The sequence below is a fragment of the Phocoena phocoena genome, chromosome 14, assembly GCF_963924675.1.
Source record: "Phocoena phocoena chromosome 14, mPhoPho1.1, whole genome shotgun sequence".
Taxonomy (NCBI): Eukaryota; Metazoa; Chordata; class Mammalia; order Artiodactyla; family Phocoenidae; genus Phocoena; species Phocoena phocoena.
In genome coordinates this window covers 78628280-78645325 of record NC_089232.1, presented here as the reverse complement: position 1 = coordinate 78645325, position 17046 = coordinate 78628280, and the positions used below count along the sequence as shown (strand labels likewise).

The following is a 17046-nucleotide window of genomic DNA, read 5'->3' as shown; positions in this document are numbered from 1 at the left end:
ACTGATCATATTTACGGACTGGTTTTGTCTCTAAATCGTAAATAGAATAGAAATCTTCCCAATTCATTTGAGTGGGCCAGAAGCTTTTTCTGAAAACATGGAAATATTAAAAGACAGATATATTCTACTGTCTTCCTAAGGAAGAAAAAAATAACTCTTTTTATATGTGATCATTTCTGCCACTGATTGCCTCGTACAGAAATGTCCTGCAAGGATAGAGCTCTAAATTGTGAGAGTCATTCATGCTTATACGCAGCCTTCAGTTGAGTCATTTTGTAGAGCTCTATAACATGCCTCTATTAGAGTTTATTCATCTGTATTCATATTGCTTTATAGTGAAGTTTTCTTCCCTGATTTTTCCTGTCTGTGGAATCCATTTACAAATTTTCTCTTTGGAAATAGATAGGTCGATAGATAGATAGATATAGATAGATAGATAGGTAGGTAGATAGATAGACAGATGGGACTTCTGGTTCATAGAGTGTACCCATCTTCAATTTTGCTAGATATTGCCAAACTGTTCTCCTAAAAGGTTGCAAGCACTTACAACAGTGGAAATGAGTTCCCCTCGCTCCATATCATCACCAACTCTTGATATTGTCAGACGTTTTATTCTTGCCAGACTGTTGAGTGTGAGATGGACACTCTCCCGTTTGCACATAGCAGGCAACATGTGTTGGAGTTGGAGTCCCTTTTCGGGGCACCTCTCCTGTCCATGCCGGGCACGTGCCACACCAAGGCGGTACTGGTATTGCTGATGTGCTGAACTGAATATTCCTTGCTAGCCTTTAGTGAGTGTTTGCTTATGCTGGATGCTCTCCTGTGTTCTTTTCACAGATCGTCTTACTTATTACTCACAATAACCTAAAAAAGGGAGAAACTATTGTCTCTGTTTTGCAGATTTATTTCTTCGTTCGTTCATTCATTCAGCAAAACTCTGATGATTCTGGACCAGCCACAAATGGAGTAGAACCTCAGGCTCCCTAAAAGAGGCAGCGTCTGACATGGCCTTTGCATGTTTCTGGCTGCCCGGATCCACTACTCTCTCCTGATAACCACCCGATTTCCCATTGGGGTGGTTACTTTTCCCAGAAGGTATGGTTTCCCAGAAGGTATGAAAGGATGAGTCCAGGTAAAGACCTTCCACCCTGGAAGATTGTGAGCTGGGTCTTCCCTGTCCTTCCTGTACAACAGCGAGTTCGGCACTGCCTCCAAGGTCTTTGAATCCAAGTGGCTCCTGGTGAGGGCAAAAGGGAGAGGTTTCAGGTCACTCTGGTGGCCCTGGTGGGCAAAGCTGCAGAAGGGCGGCCCTGACCTTCTCCACAGTAAGGGAGCCGTTGTGTGTTCTGCTTAGTACTTCCTGAGCCTTGGAATTCCCTCGGCTCGTTCCCCAGTCGCCTGTCCTTTACCTGAAGCTCCTGACATCCTTCTAACAAAGTCCCTTCTGAGGTTCATAACAAGACCCTAAACTGACATAGAAGGTTTGGACCAGGTTCTGGAATCAGCAGCGCTGAGGAACCAGCATGAACTCTTGTCCCTGGGTCTGTCTTCCTCCTGGATCCGTGAGCCATCCTGGGAATTGAGATGCCCCGCTGCTGCTCCCTTTTTCTAGGGATGGGATTATTGGGGAAGGTCCAATAATTCACCAGTTCTCTGTCCTCCAGGCATGGAGCCCCCGTAGCTGCCTCCCTGGGTACCTGGGCCTGTGAGGGAAATCTGCCCCTTGGATGGGAATCAAACCCTCGTCGTCATGGCCACAGGCTCTGCCCTCACTCAAGGCGTGAATTTCCAACTGGTAAAGACATCACCCTCCAAGGAATATTGCCAATGACCTACCCAAGCCAGAGAGGTTTTTCCTAATACAAATAGATTTTTCTGGAATTTCCTAGGGCAAAATAATTTTCCCTCAGGGTATGCCCACAGACCTGTAGCTGGGAGGAAATGCCTTCCTTCTGCTCACCTCACAGCTTTGTCCTGGGTCCTCTGACCCTCTCCCTTGCTCAACCCAACTGAGAGCTCCCCAAGGCCTGAAATTAAGTTGTTTTCGCCTCTCTCTCCGCGGTGCCAGACGCGGGTCTTGACACTGAGATTTCTAGCTGGATATGTCAGTGCTGCTTTTACCTACATGACACGGATTTGACTTGGAGATGCTTTATCTCCAAAGGAGGTGGTGGCTGGGAATCTGGGCCGTAAGAACTTTTGGGTGGATGGGCATTCGCTGAGGATTCCTCGATGCTGACAGTGTGCTGGGTGCTGGGACAGGATCGAAAATTATACCGTCCTTGGCCTTGGGGAGCTTACAGTCTAACAGGAGAAACGCACGGATAAACAAACCATTTCCACGGAGTAAGAGCTTCTGCAGAGGTACCAGGAAAAGGTTTTCAGAGACCAGCACTTCATTTTGCAGGAAACCAAGGTGAGGAGAGGGCCTCAGTCATTCAGTGAATGGCAGGGCCAAGGCTCAAGTTCAGACATCTGTACTCAGAAGACAGACGTCTGCCCACCATTCTCTCTTCTCCTCGGGGCTATTCATGAGTTATTGTGTAATTAGTTCGGATACTTATTGAGTGCCAACCATGCATCCGGCACAGTGCCTCGTGGTGGGGATGCAGACGGAGGACAGGTGCACGCAGACACTGGCTGTGTCTTCACAGGGCTTATAGCCTGGTGGGCGGACAGACACGCAAAAGACAACTTGTGAGTTATTACGCTGTGAGGAGGGGATCAGGGTGTTGGGGGAAGGGGGCTGCTAGCATAGCCCGAGGGTCCTCTGCATTCCTTCACTCACTCATTCATTTCATTCCTTCCATGACCATTTAGTGAGTCTACCATACGCCAGGCGTTTTCCACAGTCCCTCCCAGCACGTGAATCTCCCAGTTTTGCACTCATCTCGGCTGAAAGGGAATTTGCATGAACAAGAGCAATCGATTCTGCAGTGGAGAAATTACTGAAACTTTTTAACAGGGATCCACTTGCACGTCTTCACACCTTCCGTCACCAGCTGAGCATTCCATCCTGGGCTCCAGATCGGCACTCTTCTGTGTTGCTGTGGTAGAGGGAACCCAGCGTGGCTGCTGCCAAATTTCGTGTGTTTGGGAACAACATGGAGACAGCAGGGGTACAAGACTAGGGAGCTTGGTGCCATCTGCCTGAAGGATCACTCCCTCCACATGGCCCTGAGCCACTGCTTCCCGCCCCGGGGGCTGGTGGCCGGGTGGAGGTAGGGTGGTGGTTCCTGAGAACCAGCGCTCTCTGCAGAGAGTCCCTGGGAATCTTCGGTGAGAGCAGTGGCCAGGGTAGCAATGCCCTGCATGGCTTAAAACCTGCAAGGGATACAAGAGAGGAGCGGTGATGGGGTCTCGGCGAGGGGCGCCACTGGAGGAAGCTCAAAGCTGAGGGTGGTGAACTTCGCCCGAGGTCAGGGAAGGTTTCCTGGAGGAAAAGGGAATTTGTAAGATGGCCAGGTGATAGCAACAAAGAAGGGGGAGTGTCTTCTGGGGGAGGAAGCCACAGGTGCTGCAGACCCCGGTGTGGGTTGTTTGGGTCAGGGAGGGGCCAAAGTCAAGGGAAGCGCCGGGAGCTCCTGCCTTCAGGTGTTTGCTTCCGTTTTAGCCTCTGTTCCACACATCCTCCTGGATCTTGCCTCGGGTAACCCGGACGCTTTGCCTGCCATCCCTCCCTCTACCTCCTTGACCCCTCTTACTCCTCAGAGGAGTCAAACCTTCTCCTCGCCTTCGAGCCACTCAGAGCCTAGCAGAGGAGAAAAGGGCTCTTGGCAACCCAGCGTGGTAAGTTATGAAATGATGGAAAAATCCAGAGAAAGCAGCTCATTCTACCCTAGAGTTTCAGACCAGGCTCCTAGAGCGTGGACAGCGGGGTGGGAAGGTGTTAGGATGAGACGGGAGATGTTTCTGAGCAGAGAGAACTGGCTTTGCCAAGGCCAAACCTTGGGAGATTCAGGGCCTGGAGGAGATTCAGCGGGGCTGGAGGCTGCTGAGGTTTTGTTTGAAAGGGTCGGGCCGAGGGTGGGGGGACAGTGATGGAAGTCGATGCAGAAGGACCGTGACCCCCTCGCTGGGCACTTACCATGTACCTGCTGGGGCGGGTCTGAGGCTGGGATTTTCACCTGGCTCTGGCAGGTAAGGAAACCGAGCCTCACAGCAGCTCAGAGCAGATCATGAATCTCGGGGCTTTTTCTGCCCGGGTCCCATCACTGGCTCCTCGGCCTATGGCGGGTGGCAGCAGGGGTGGGGGGTGGGGGGTGGGTTGTTGGTCTTTCTTCTGAGTTTGCTGATGCTTCCTGGAGCTTTCTAAGCAGGACCCTCTGGCCTCCATCTACCTGGTCGGGGCTCTGACATGCACTGCGTCCAGGACTCCGGGCTCTCCTCACCCACAAGTGCTCTCCTCCCCTCGCCCTGTAGACTCGCTGCCCCTGGGCGCCCTGCTGCCTGGACCAGGCCAGCACCCCTCCTGCCAGGCCATCCTGTGGCCACCGGGCCCGGGGTGCGATCACACTTTTCCGCTCTGCACGAGGGTGTTTACGTTTCTGCTCCAGATGGCCTCGCGCCCCTCCCCGGCCCCGCCGGCTTCCAGAGCATTTATCAGGGCCGGTGTATGTTTTTCTTGTGTGGGATTTGAAATGATTTCTTTAAACAAGGTCTAAACTGGGATTGATTTCCTCTCTTTATTTAGAGTGGTTTGTTTTGTAATTTGGTTCTTTTAACAGTCTAAATTGTGGGAACTGGGGGAAAAAAAAGAGAATTTGCTGACTTCATATAAATACAAATTACTTTATCTCTCTTTGAAGACTTCCATGTCTTTTCCTTGAAAAGGCTGGAGCCAGATTCTTTGGGGGTCCCTTTCTTGTCAGAATTGTTATGATGGGAAGGATCCACTGGCCTCGAGACTTCTATTCCGGGGCTGAGCGTGAAAAACAACTCTGGTCTTTACACGGTGCCTTGTACTTCTCTCTCAAAGCAAAATTCGTACCCATTAATTAGATCTTCATGACATAAAATTCTCTTTTAACGTGATGTTCATAACAGCCCCAAGAGGTGAGGAGGGAAGGCAAAATCCCTCCCAGTTGGTGGAGGAGGAAACGGCTTGCCAGTCAGATTGTGGTCCTGGCCTGGGAGGTACTGGGTCCCTGGCTGAGCAGCTCCATCAACCATGTGTTTTATTCGATAAATATTTTTGAGTGCCCGCTGTGTGGCAGGCTCTGAATTGGAAGTGACCCTGAAAATGAGCTCTGTCACTTTCCCCATCAACTGTTTGAAACCTCCTGCCCCGACAGCATGCAGGCTACAGCAGTTCCCCTGCTTGTGCTTGCATGCTTCCAGTGACAGGGAGCTCACCACATATCGAGGTAGACCGTGCCAGCTGTGGATGGTTCCAATCATTAGAATCCTCGCTTGCATGGAGCTGAAACCACCTCCCTGTATATTTCACCTGTGCTGCCCCCCGGGTGTTCCAGTTTCCCCACCTGGTCCTCCCTTCTCTGGGGGAATCATCTTTGCTCGGCTTGGCGCTAACCTCTGGGTCCCTTATCACAGGTGGACCCTGTTCACACTACCTCTGAGCGGGGCCATCTCATCCCTTACTCTGGGCATTATAGCTCAATCAATGCAGCATGTGCTTGCCTTAGCTTGGTGTCACCTCACTCCTGTGGATTGACATTGGCCCCATGCTGACGGAAGCCCCCTCAGCCTTTCCCCTACATCTTCTGCTTGGATTCTTAGACTAGGCCGAGGAGATAGATTCCACATTCGCAGTCACTTTGTTGAACCCATCACCAGCCTCCACAGACCCGCTGGATCCTAACCTCATTATCCCTGACGTTACCTTTCCTCTTCGTCCACATGCTGGACCAGCCCACGCCCCACTTCCTGTCCAAGCACTGATTCAATCTTCGCTGAGCACTGAGCCCAGGAGAGGCCCTATTTGGCTTGCTTTGGAGCACTAGCAGGGAATCTTGCAGCCGAGCTATTTTCCAACTTGTCCATAAGGAGAACATGACCTACTTTGTCAAATGTCTAGCTGGAGTATGGGTTCATTTCATCCACTGAATCTTACTGCTATCCCAGGCCAGGGAGCCTCTTGGGAGGGGAACAAAATATAAAGTAACTTATTCTTAAAGCTCACGTGCTAGTTCCCAGGGCACAGTGCTCACCTTGTTTCTCTCCAGCTGTTCACCCATCATCTGTGTACTTACCCATTCTAAAATAGGATTAGGAGAACGCTTTTTCTGGTCTATAGCTGCATGGGATTAGGGAAAGAATAGTAGAAGAAATGAGAAAAGTCATTCACGGCCTTGAAGGCTGTGCTAAGGTGTTTGTAGGCAGTTCTGTCCGACCCGGAGCAGGTACAAGATGCAGGTTCAATCCTCTGTTGATTTCATATCCACCCCCCCCTCCCATTTGTAGAAAGTTTCCGAATAGTGGCTTAACACGATGTGAAGCTGACGGCCTTGGTTTCCAGGTTACAGATCCTGTAGAACAAAATCCTTCTGGAGAGGGTGACCATATAATATATCTGGCACACTACCACAGAGAGTGAGAGGGGTGCTGTTACTAATTATGCCAGGATGCTAGGGGTAACAGAGGACTTCTCTGGACAAATCCCAGTGAGTCCCACTCAGCATCTCTCTCAGACACTCCGGGATCCTCAAGTCTCTGACTAGGAACAGATGGGAATCGTGTCACTCTGACCCTGCGTGGGGCTGCAAGGGTGAAGAGAGGGCGCTGAGGGTTTGGCTAAGAAGCCAAATGTTTTGGGTTTGCTAAAGTCTCAGCCACATTCTGCCTGGAGCATTTCCCTCTCACTAGCGGAGCTGTGTGCAAAGTCGTTTCATATGGCTCTGGTGCCTTCCCACTCGACTCATTCAGACCATGCTCGAACAAGCCTCTTGCTATCGAGTGAGCTCTCCCTGTGGAAGGCGCTTCTCTTTGAACTTGTAAGGCTGTTTATTTTTGGACTGGAAACTGGAAACCTAGAATTCCCCAAAGCCACAAGCTCAGCTCCTTCTTTGCAGTGATAACCTGTGGAACTTAGGGAATGATAGACTCTGGAAATGTCCCAGAGGGGAGAACCCGACAGGTCATTTCATCTGACCGGCTCATGTTACAGATGGGCAAACCCAGGTTCAAAGAGGAGGGAGGGATTTAGCGAAGATCACCCAGCATTTTCCTCCCTGTGCCTGGTATTCTGTAAGAAATGAAGCCATGCAACGCGAATAAAAATCCATTTTATTATGCGCGGCCTCAAGGCACTCATGATTCCAAGGTGTCCCAAGGCTGTGTGCAGACCCGCATCGTTTCTCCACGGTCAAGTGCAGAGCCGAGTTAAACAGCATTCATTGTGGAAGCAGAGTGAGGGCAGGAAGAGTCGACTCTGGCTGTCCACAGAGCTGGAGGAGGTTCTGGTGGCCCCTGGAGATCAGCAGGGTAGCCCCTTGTGATGCCCTCTGTGAAGATACCCCCATCCCCTCTGCACATGGTGTCCCCTCAGCTCCGTCCTCCTGGGAGCACGGTCACAGGTGGCTCTCCCTTGCCGGGACCCTCTAAGGAAGGCCTCATGTCTATACCTGCTCTGGTAGGCACCATGGCATAGAGAAGGAGGTTGGGCTTTGGCTTCCACAGATTGGGTTTGAAATCCGGTTCTTTCACCTTGGGCAACTTACTTACCATGCCTGAGACTTAATCCTTTCAATGTAAAAACCACCATAATTCCCTCCAGGTTAGTTGTGATTATTACATGGCATGATGTAGTCAAAGAGTATGTGCTCTATGTGCCTAGCAAAATCCCCACCCTACTCCCACCCCCAGTTGAGAACTTTTGCTTTTATTATGTCAGAGACATAACACGGTACCTGACATCATAATGTAGTGGGAAGAGTAGGGATTACGAGCTAGGCTGATATGAGCTTAAATCCAGCCTCTACTGTTACTACCATGTGGTTTTAGGCAAGACCCTTAATCAGATCTAGCTTTGTTTTCTCATCTGAAAAATGGGCATGATATTGGCTCTTCAAGTTTGTAGTCAGTCAAATGAGGTGATTTATGGGACTGTGTGGCCCAGAGAAGATCCTTGACATATGTTCATTCCATTTGCTTCCCTCTGGGAAGTACTGATGGTGGGCAGTAGGAGGGTGGGTCACGGGGTATTGAATCTCTCGTGTCCCTACGGTGTTGCAAGGGGATGGACGCTTCAGAACGCCTGAATCTGAAGAGTGTTAAATTAGAATTAAAAGTCTGAAGTGTTTAGAGTCTTAATTTTTTGTTCCAATTCCTGAAATATCACTTTCGTTTGTTGAAAACAGGAGTTATCTAGGTGCTCTTCTTCACTTGTTGGAATGCATTTGGTAACTCTTTTTTTTCCTCCCTGTAGACACACAAATAACTGCTCTCTGCTGTGATTCTTTCACCCTTTAACAAATCACTGTCACATCAGAATTCAGGGTCATTCTCATAACAAGCCAGGTAATTAATACCTTGGTAGAATTTGGACAGCGAAAAGGCCCAGAGGGGAGAAGTGAGTTCCTCAAGGCTTCACAGCAAGTCAGTGGCTTGCTTGGCCTAGAACCAAGTCAGCTGGCTCCTGGGAAGTCCTCTTGCTCCTGGTGCCACAGGAATTGGTGGTGTCTGTGGTGGCATAGCCATGGGGGTGGTGTGACAAATCAGGCTTGGGGATGGAGAGGCGAGGACAGGAGTGTATTAGTTTGCCAGGATGGTTGTAACAAAGTACCACGAGACAGGTGGTTTAAACAGCAGAGATTTATTTTCCCATAGCTCTGGAGGCCAAGCTGTAGGGTTGGTAGAAACCCAAGGCCTCTCTTCTTGGCTCACAGATGGCCGTCTTCTCAGCATGTCTGCATGTTACCGTCCCTCTGTACACGTCTGTGTCCTAATCTCCTCTTCTCATAAGGACACCAGTCATATGTGGGATTAGGGCCCATGCTAGTGACCTCATTTTAACTTAATTATCTTTTTTTTTTTCTTCTTTTTTAAATTACCTTTTTAAAAAGAGCCTGTCTCCAAATACAGTCACATTCTGAGGTAATGGGGGGTTAGTGCTTCCACATACGAATTTTGAGGGACGCAATTCAGCCCATCACAGGAAGGGAGAAGAGAGTCTGGGAAGATGCTGGAGGAAACTGAAAAAGGAGACAGCCGAGGAGGGGAAATAGAGTGGAGAGGTTTGGGACACAGGATGGCCTGAGGTGAAGGGTGGGAAAGCCCAGCGGAAGTGCTGCCATGTTTTCTTTTCTCTCACCCACCTCTCGCCTCCTCTTCAGCCCCTCCTCACTTGATTTCTTTCTCTCTCTCTCCGCGGTCGCCTGTCCCTGGCTCTCTCTTTCTGCTGCTTTGATTCTATCTCTCCAGAACTCTCTCTGTCCCTTCCTCTCCAAGAAAGCAGAAAGCCTGGGGGAGTCGTGTGGGACACGAGGAGAAAATTTTGCACGTGATCATTTAGTAAGCTGGTCCAGGTTTTAACACAGAACCCACTGCAAATAAATGCTGTTCGATTAATAAACAGGGCTTCCCTTCTCCGTACAATTAGCAGAGAAGCTGGAGTTGCCACAAAAGGGGCCTGTTGGTCCTGGGTCTGCCCGATCCTCTCTCCCTGGCTTTAACTCTGGGGGCTCTCACCCTAATGTCTCCTGATGGGGAGGCCATGACCACGCTGTCATTCCCATCCTGCCGTGGGGCTGGCACACCATCTCGGGGCTGAAAGAAAGGAAGGATGCCTTCTGGGGGTATGTGCTGTCCTCAGCAGCAGGCACCGTGGGGCTTTGGATGTCACTCGACACAGCTCCTTCTTGGAGAGACGGGGAGATGGAGGCCCAGAGAGGAGGTGTGACTGGCTCAAGGTTGCACAACTTAGCGGTGCAGAGCTGCATCCTGACAGCAGCCCATCCCCTCGCCAAGGCCCTGTGCAGCGCCCCAGGTCACTGTCCCTGCATAGCTCCACCCCGCTCCCCCGACCCCTTCCTCTGCTTGTCCGTGGGCGTGGGTGTGGGCTGCCGTGTTCTGCAATTAGCACCCAGCGTTTAGGGTCCAGAGCGCTGGGGTCAGACTTCCAGGAACATCCTGGGAAGGAAGTGAGCCTTGAAGGTCCTTCATTTCCTGGGACTTGGCGCCCTGAAGTCACTGCTTCTCAGAGAAGGAGAGAGGGGACCAGCAAGTGGGAACAGAGATGTCTTTGGGGGAAAAGGTTCGGGCTGGACCGGAAGAACGGATGATCCCAGACTTGCTGAGTGAGATGCAGAGAGAGGCAGGAGACAGACTTGCAGGTGGGGAGGGCAACGAGCCTGTTCAGTCAGGGGCTGCCCTAACCAAGCACCGCAAACGGGGGCCATGAAACAACGGACATTGATTCCCTCACAGATCTGGAGGCCGGAAGTCCAAGATCAATTTGTCAGCAGGACTGTGATCTCCCTGAAGGCTCCAGGGGAGATTCTGCTCCCTTCCTTTCTCTTAAGTTCTGCTGTCACAGCGACGCTTGGCTAGTAGACGCTTCACTCCGATCTCTGCCTCTGTCATCACGTGGCTGCCTTCCCTCTGTGCCTGTGTCTCCGTGTCTTCTCATGACAGCAGTCATACTGGATTTAGGGCTTGTCCTTCTCCAGTGTGACCTCCTGTTAATTAATTAACTATTCCTATAAAGACCCTGTTTCCAAATAAGGCCACGTTCTGAGGTTCTGGGAAACACTTGACTTCTGGGGGGACATAATTCAACCCAGCCCAGGGTCTCAGGGGAGCTAGGTGGCTCAGCCTCGCTCCAGCTTCCCAGGCCATAAGATGGAAGATGTAGCTAAAATTGATGGCAGGCTGACCTCAGAGTCTGCACTTCCCCTGGCAGCAAATGGACACCTATAGTTTCTGTCGGCCTCTGAAACAGACACAGACACGTCAAGAAAGGTTCTGGGGCTGCGGCATCTCCATGTAACCCTTTATGAGAGGTCGGGGCTAGACGGGAGTCCCCTGTCTGCGATTTGCCTCTTGGAATCCAGGGGATTAGAGCTCAATCTGTGCCTTGGTCTGGTTTGGTGCCAACCTGCGGGCTCAGGAGTGTCTCGGGGGGCCGGCTGAATGCACTCAGTGTACTCCTGGCCAGGGTAAGACTCACAGCTCCCCCAAAAGGAAAACAGCTCTGGCCAAGGCTGTGTGCTGCCATACTTTGCTGAGAAGCCTGGGAAACTCACCGGTGTTGACAGAGAGTAGCATCTGGTAAATGTCGAGGAGGAGTCGACACGGTGAGCTCTGTGGCTCTGGGTGTGTCAGCGCCCCTCTCTGGCCTTCCTTGCCTGGGGTTCTGGGCACAGCTTCTAAGGTTTCCACTGATTCAGGTATTAAAATATTTAATCACTATAACTACCATTTTTTCTTGTGCAGCAAGAGTTTGTGTTCCTTTTACAAAGCCCCTCTGGACAGTTTATCTTACTTAATCTTCTCACCCTGCTGGGGTCAGTAAGTCAGGTGTCACGCTCACATTTCACAGATAAAAGGCCTGAGGCTGAGTGATTGAGCAGGGCCCCAGCACTGAGCAGTCAAAGCATTTGAGATTCAATGTTTAGCGACTTAGCCCAGCATCCTAGGTCCCAAAATAGTTCCATACTAGTGGACTCTTTCGACAGCTATGTGTTGAGTGCCTGTTATTAGCTAGGCCCTGCACTCAGCACAGGGGGCCATGCAAGTTAACAGACCGATAAAATCTCTGCTCTCTTGGGACTTCATTGAACAGGAGAAAAACAGCAATAAACAAACAGATGGCAGGTCAGAGGGGGAAAATAAGGCAGGATGAGAAGGGTAGGGACCATCTCAAGCTAGAAGGGCACTGCAATATTGTGTAGAGTGTAGACTTAGGGGGTCTCTCTCCTTAGGTGATATTGAAATAGAACCCTAAAAGGACGTGAGGGTGCAAGCCATGTGACTGCAGGAGGAAAAAGCATCCCAGGTGATGAGGGCGGCAAGTACAAAGGCCCTGAGGTAGGAACAAACTCGATGTGTTCATGAAATACAGGGAGGCCAGTGGGCTCACATTTAGATTCTACATTTGAGACCTCCTAGGAGAACAAGGTGTATTTTTACTACCTTTTCCAAACACCATCTATTTTGGAAATATAAATGTATCAGCCATTGCTTTAAAACAGTTTAATCATAAGATGTTCATTGCCCTCTGGTCCTCTTTCACCTTGAGACTTGGCTGTGGTCCTTGAGCAGTTCTGAGTGAGGACAAAAGGAAGACCAAGCTGAAGGGGGATGAGACTCCTGTAGTTGTGTCACGAACATGGAGTGAGTCATCGTATGTCTGGTGTCAGCAGTCATCTGAGCAGCTCTCCAGGGGAGCTGACCATGGACCTTTGTGAGAGGTAAACAGATGGCAGCCTGGGCAGGATGAGTTAACATCCTTCTAGGCGGGGCTTGGAAGAGAGAATCCAGTCCCGGCCATGAGATCCATCCTGGTCCTAACCCCGGGTCTGTCCTGGTGCTTGCCTGGAATACTCCAGGCCTCCTTCCTCTTTTTGGAGTGGAATTCACTGCGCTCAGAGAGTTTATTCAGTGCTATAGAGATGTGGGGTTGAGTAAGGAAATCTGAATGACATCAATCCATTAGTGATGAACCAGTATTTCCTGAGCCCTTCCTAAATGTCAGGCCCTGAGTTTGGAATGTGGAGGGATACAGAGATTCATAAAACCTGGGTTCTTCTCTCTTGGGGCTTATAGACAACTGTGGGGAAAAGATTTATGTCCAGGAAAGGTGAAGTGACATGCCAGAAAATGCACAAAGCAGTGTGAATTACCATCCCTCTGTCAGATGGGTGCTTCTCAGACCTGACCATACTAGGAAATCATCCAGGGGGCTTCTTAACGCGGCTACACAGTGCACTCACCCCCAGAGATGGCGAAAGGGGGGAACTTCATGTGTCCTAACTCTTGGGGTGGGCAAAGTGCAGTGGAGGGCTCTGGGCAACAGTTATTTGAAGGGATGATAGAATTTGTGGGTGAGACAGGGCCTAAGATATCAAGCCCAATAGATAAGGGAGTGAGGCCCAGAGGGGATGTTTCCTGCCCGAGGTCACACTCAGAGTCCATGTCAGAGTGGGACTAGGACCCAGGTCTTCTGTGAACCTTCTTCATGTTCACACCTGCCTCTTGGCTCTGATCAGCTCCTGGACATGGTGCCTCCATGACCCCATGCTGAGCTGAGCTTTTATTTATTTATTTATTTATTTATTTTGGCACTCTGGTCTGTGGCTGGAGGGTTCAAGGGCCTGCTGATTCTGTCCAGAGATGGACTGAGTCCTCCCTGTGCCACTACCTCTAGGGCAGGAAAGGGAGGTGGGGACCGGGTCAGAGACTGTAATCAGGGTATGGATTGGGGACCAATGACAGTCACAGCTGACACCACGGTGGTAACTTCTATGAAAGTCAGGCCAGAGCAGACACGATGAAAGTTAATACGTTGATTGAAGTCTTGCCTTTGAGTATAAAAAGATGAACTAAACAAGCACAGGCTGGGGAAGGGAAGGAGGGGGGAGGGCATGGGAAAAGGGGCCTGGAAGATTCTAGCTAATGCTAGGCTCAATTTTATGGGCCAGCCATGTAGGAGGGCACTCAGTTGGCTAATGTGACCTCAGGCTGTGTTACTAGAGATCCAGTGTCTAGAACAAAGGAGGTGAGGATCTGACTGTATCTTGTGCTGATCTGTCTACACCTGAACATTGCTTTCAGTTGTCTGGAGATACAGTGGACTAATTGGCAATTTTTGAGAAGATGAGGGCCGGGGGAGCAAAGGGACATGAAAACATTTCCTTTAGAGAATTTTTTTTTTTTTCCCTTTGGAGAACTTTTGAAGGAAATGAGGGTCTCGGTCTTTTTTTTTTTTTTTTTTTTAATCCTCAGAGGGATCCTTTGTTTCATCCACTTTCTCCTTAAAAGGTAGAATTTCAACCTGTAAAAGTTATTTCTTCCAGTTCAGCCAGTGGCTTGGAACACTGCTTTGTCAATTGCATGGTGTAAGTGGTCCTGGGGCAGGTCCAAGGGTTGTGGAGTCACTGGGACTGGATGAGATGGGTTCCAGGGCTCCACTGAGCAGGCTTTCCTAGGACCCTACTCCCTACTCCTATCAGAGATCAGTAAGGAAATGGATTGGATTTCTATTCACTTCTTCAAAGATCAGATCTACTTCATTTACATGTCAAGAAAAATTTCTCAAGTATGATAAAGTGTTTACCATTTTCCTATAGTTCTTCAAATGCCTGCCATTCATCGTTTCTCCCTACCTTTAAAATTCCTTTCTTTTTCACATTACGTTTCTTAATTGCTTCTTATTGTAAAAAACAAAGACAAAAAACAAAGATGGGTGGATCTGTTGTGCTCATTAGCAGGTCCATACAGAAAAATGCACAGACGTTTATATGCCATTTACAGTAACAGCTCAGAGTACAGTCACGAAGGAGAATCTGATATCAGCCTTACTCTGAAAGAAGACTGTGTAGGATGAGATAGCACTGAAGCTTAATCAGAATTTTCCCTCACCAATTATCTAACAGTGGCAAATGTAAAAAATATGCAGTTAAAATACATAGCAGTCACTCCATATACTGCCCTCTCCCCACTCACCCAACTTCTGAATAACAGGGCTTTTTCAAATTTTATTCCCTTTTAGTTCATATTTCATGGAAAAAGCTAAAAAGTCATGTTTTAGCAATATATCCCCATAGAGCATTGCAATTTACCAAGATTTTAATGTATTTGGACAGAAATCTTACTCAGAGATTAGCGATGACTATTTTCCAGCAAATATTGAGTAAAAAATAATTCTAAACCCAATCTGAGGTGATAAACTTCCTTTTCTGGGGGGACACAACTGCTGAGACAATTGTAGCAATTATCCAGGACAATAAAAGAACGCGTACGACAGTCTGTCATATTATGGCGAGTGTCCATCAAAGCTCATCGTGATTTTTGGTGAGATCTTCCCCATAATCAGTAGCTTGGCTTCCAACAAACATGTTGCAGTTGTCCAAGATCTCCTCCTTAGTGAGCTTCTCATCCTTGTTTTTGTCCGGCTCGTACACCAGGTGCCTGGCCTCAGCATGCGCGTGGTCATAACCTTGCGGGAGGATCCAGTGGCGACACTCATCTCTGTCCAGCTTCCCGTCCTTGTTCAGATCTCAGAATTCATTGAACTGCTCCCGTTCTGACAGCACCCAGTCTGGCTCAGGGCCATTCTCTCCGTGGGAAAACATATCAGCAATACACCCGTCCTGATACACAAGGCCATCCCCGTTCTTGTTGAGGTCCTCCAGAGTTTCCCGAACCACAATTTCCTTCATGTGCTCAAACTCCTCAGGGGGCAGAAAGGTGGTGAACTCCTCCCGGGTGGCTGTCTGGTCACCATCGAGGTCCACAGGCTTGAACCTTCTCTCATCACATGGCAGCATCTTTTTAAAGGTGTGATGATCTGAAGTCTCATGAAACTCTGTGGGACTACAGGTATCTTTCAAGGTGCAACGGAAGTTGTGTTTTGTACAGACTCAGGGGAGAGGGAACTTAGAGCTCGGTATGTGGATTACCGCCTCTTGCGGTTGTGATCTTCATATCCCCGGAAGCAGTCACGTGAAGCCTCTACCAGAGAAGGGATTGCTCTAAATAATAGTGATAACGACAGCTGACATTTGTCAGGTGTTACTATGTGCCACGTACACTGTACATTGATTAGCTCATTTGATCTTACCAACAATCCTATCAGGTAAGTACTGTTATTACCCCCATTTTATAGATGGGGAGATTGAGGCACAGAGGGCCACTAAGTTGCTCAAGCTCACACAGGGCAGCGTGGGTCCAGAGTCTGAGATCCTCTAGCACATGAAGAGGGTTTGAGCAACAAGACCTCTAAGATTTTTCCAATCCCTGAGACTCTCAGGTTTTAGGGTGTTCTCTACTGGGACCATCCTCAAGCCATGTACTTCTTGTGGCTTTTTTTTTTTTTTTTTTGCAGTACGCGGGCCTCTCACTGTTGTGGCCTCTCCCGTTGCGGAGCACAGGCTCCGGACGCGCAGGCTCAGCGGCCATGGCTCACGGGCCCAGCCGCTCCGCGGCATGTGGGATCTTCCCGGACCGGGGCACCAACGCGCGTCCCCCGCATCGGCAGGCGGACTTTCAACCACTGTGCCACCAGGGAAGCCCCCTTCTTGTGGCTTTCAGGTCACACTCCGCGTTAGGCCCAGGAGACAGGACACTGCTGACTCATTCTTTCCCAGAGGCGCAGGCTGGGAACTGAGCCAGGCCACTTGGCCAGCCTGGTGGCAGGTGCCGGTGCCTGTGGTTTGGCGGTGGGTCAGCAGCCGGGATGTGGCCTCAGGGGCTGACCCGTGGGGAGGGCAGTGGGTCCACAGAACCCAGACTCTGGGACCCTTCCGAGAGGGGTTGATTCGGGGATAGGAAAGAAATACAATTCAGAATTCAACAAGACGGACGTGTGAAACTGAAAAGCCCTAAGTGGACTTTACTCAGTGCCAGGGTCGAGCGTGGCTGATCCATGTGCACCTGGGTGACCCTGCCTGGGGGCTGAACTGGGGCTGCTGACAAGCCTCTCCAGCACTATTCATCCCTCGACATTGACCCAAGGCCTCCTCGGTAGCCAGGGAGGAACAGGGTACCCTGCTGGAGGAACCTCCCTGCCCAGGGCTCCTCAGAGGTGTTCTGGGTACCGGTGCCCAGCAGACAGTGTAGGGGTGCCTGGTCCCACCCGCTGCCCTGAGGGCTGAAGGGGTCAGTATCATGGCCCGTGGGTGCCCCCAGGGAGCTCCTCTTACATGCAATCGTATAAGGTTTTCTATAAATGGAGCTCATGGGTGGAATTAAAACTCTAGGAGGGCCTTCTCCTGATTCCCTAGGACCTCCTGCCTTGCATCTTCTAAGGGAGGGTTTTGTGCCTGAAAGTCCCTTCTCTTTTGTTTTTGGACACTTGGGTGACAGAGGAGTAGACAAAATCCTGGCACCAAAGAAAGCAGCTGGCCAAACCCTGGTATTCCTACT

The 17046-nt window shown here is 50.0% G+C and overlaps 1 pseudogene; it reads right to left on the bottom strand.

Moving 5' to 3' along the window:
* Nucleotides 1-14951: 14951 nt before the first annotated feature.
* LOC136133896 (reticulocalbin-1 pseudogene) lies at nt 14952-15488 on the bottom strand (annotated as a pseudogene).
* Between the last annotated feature and the right edge of the window lie 1558 nt (nt 15489-17046).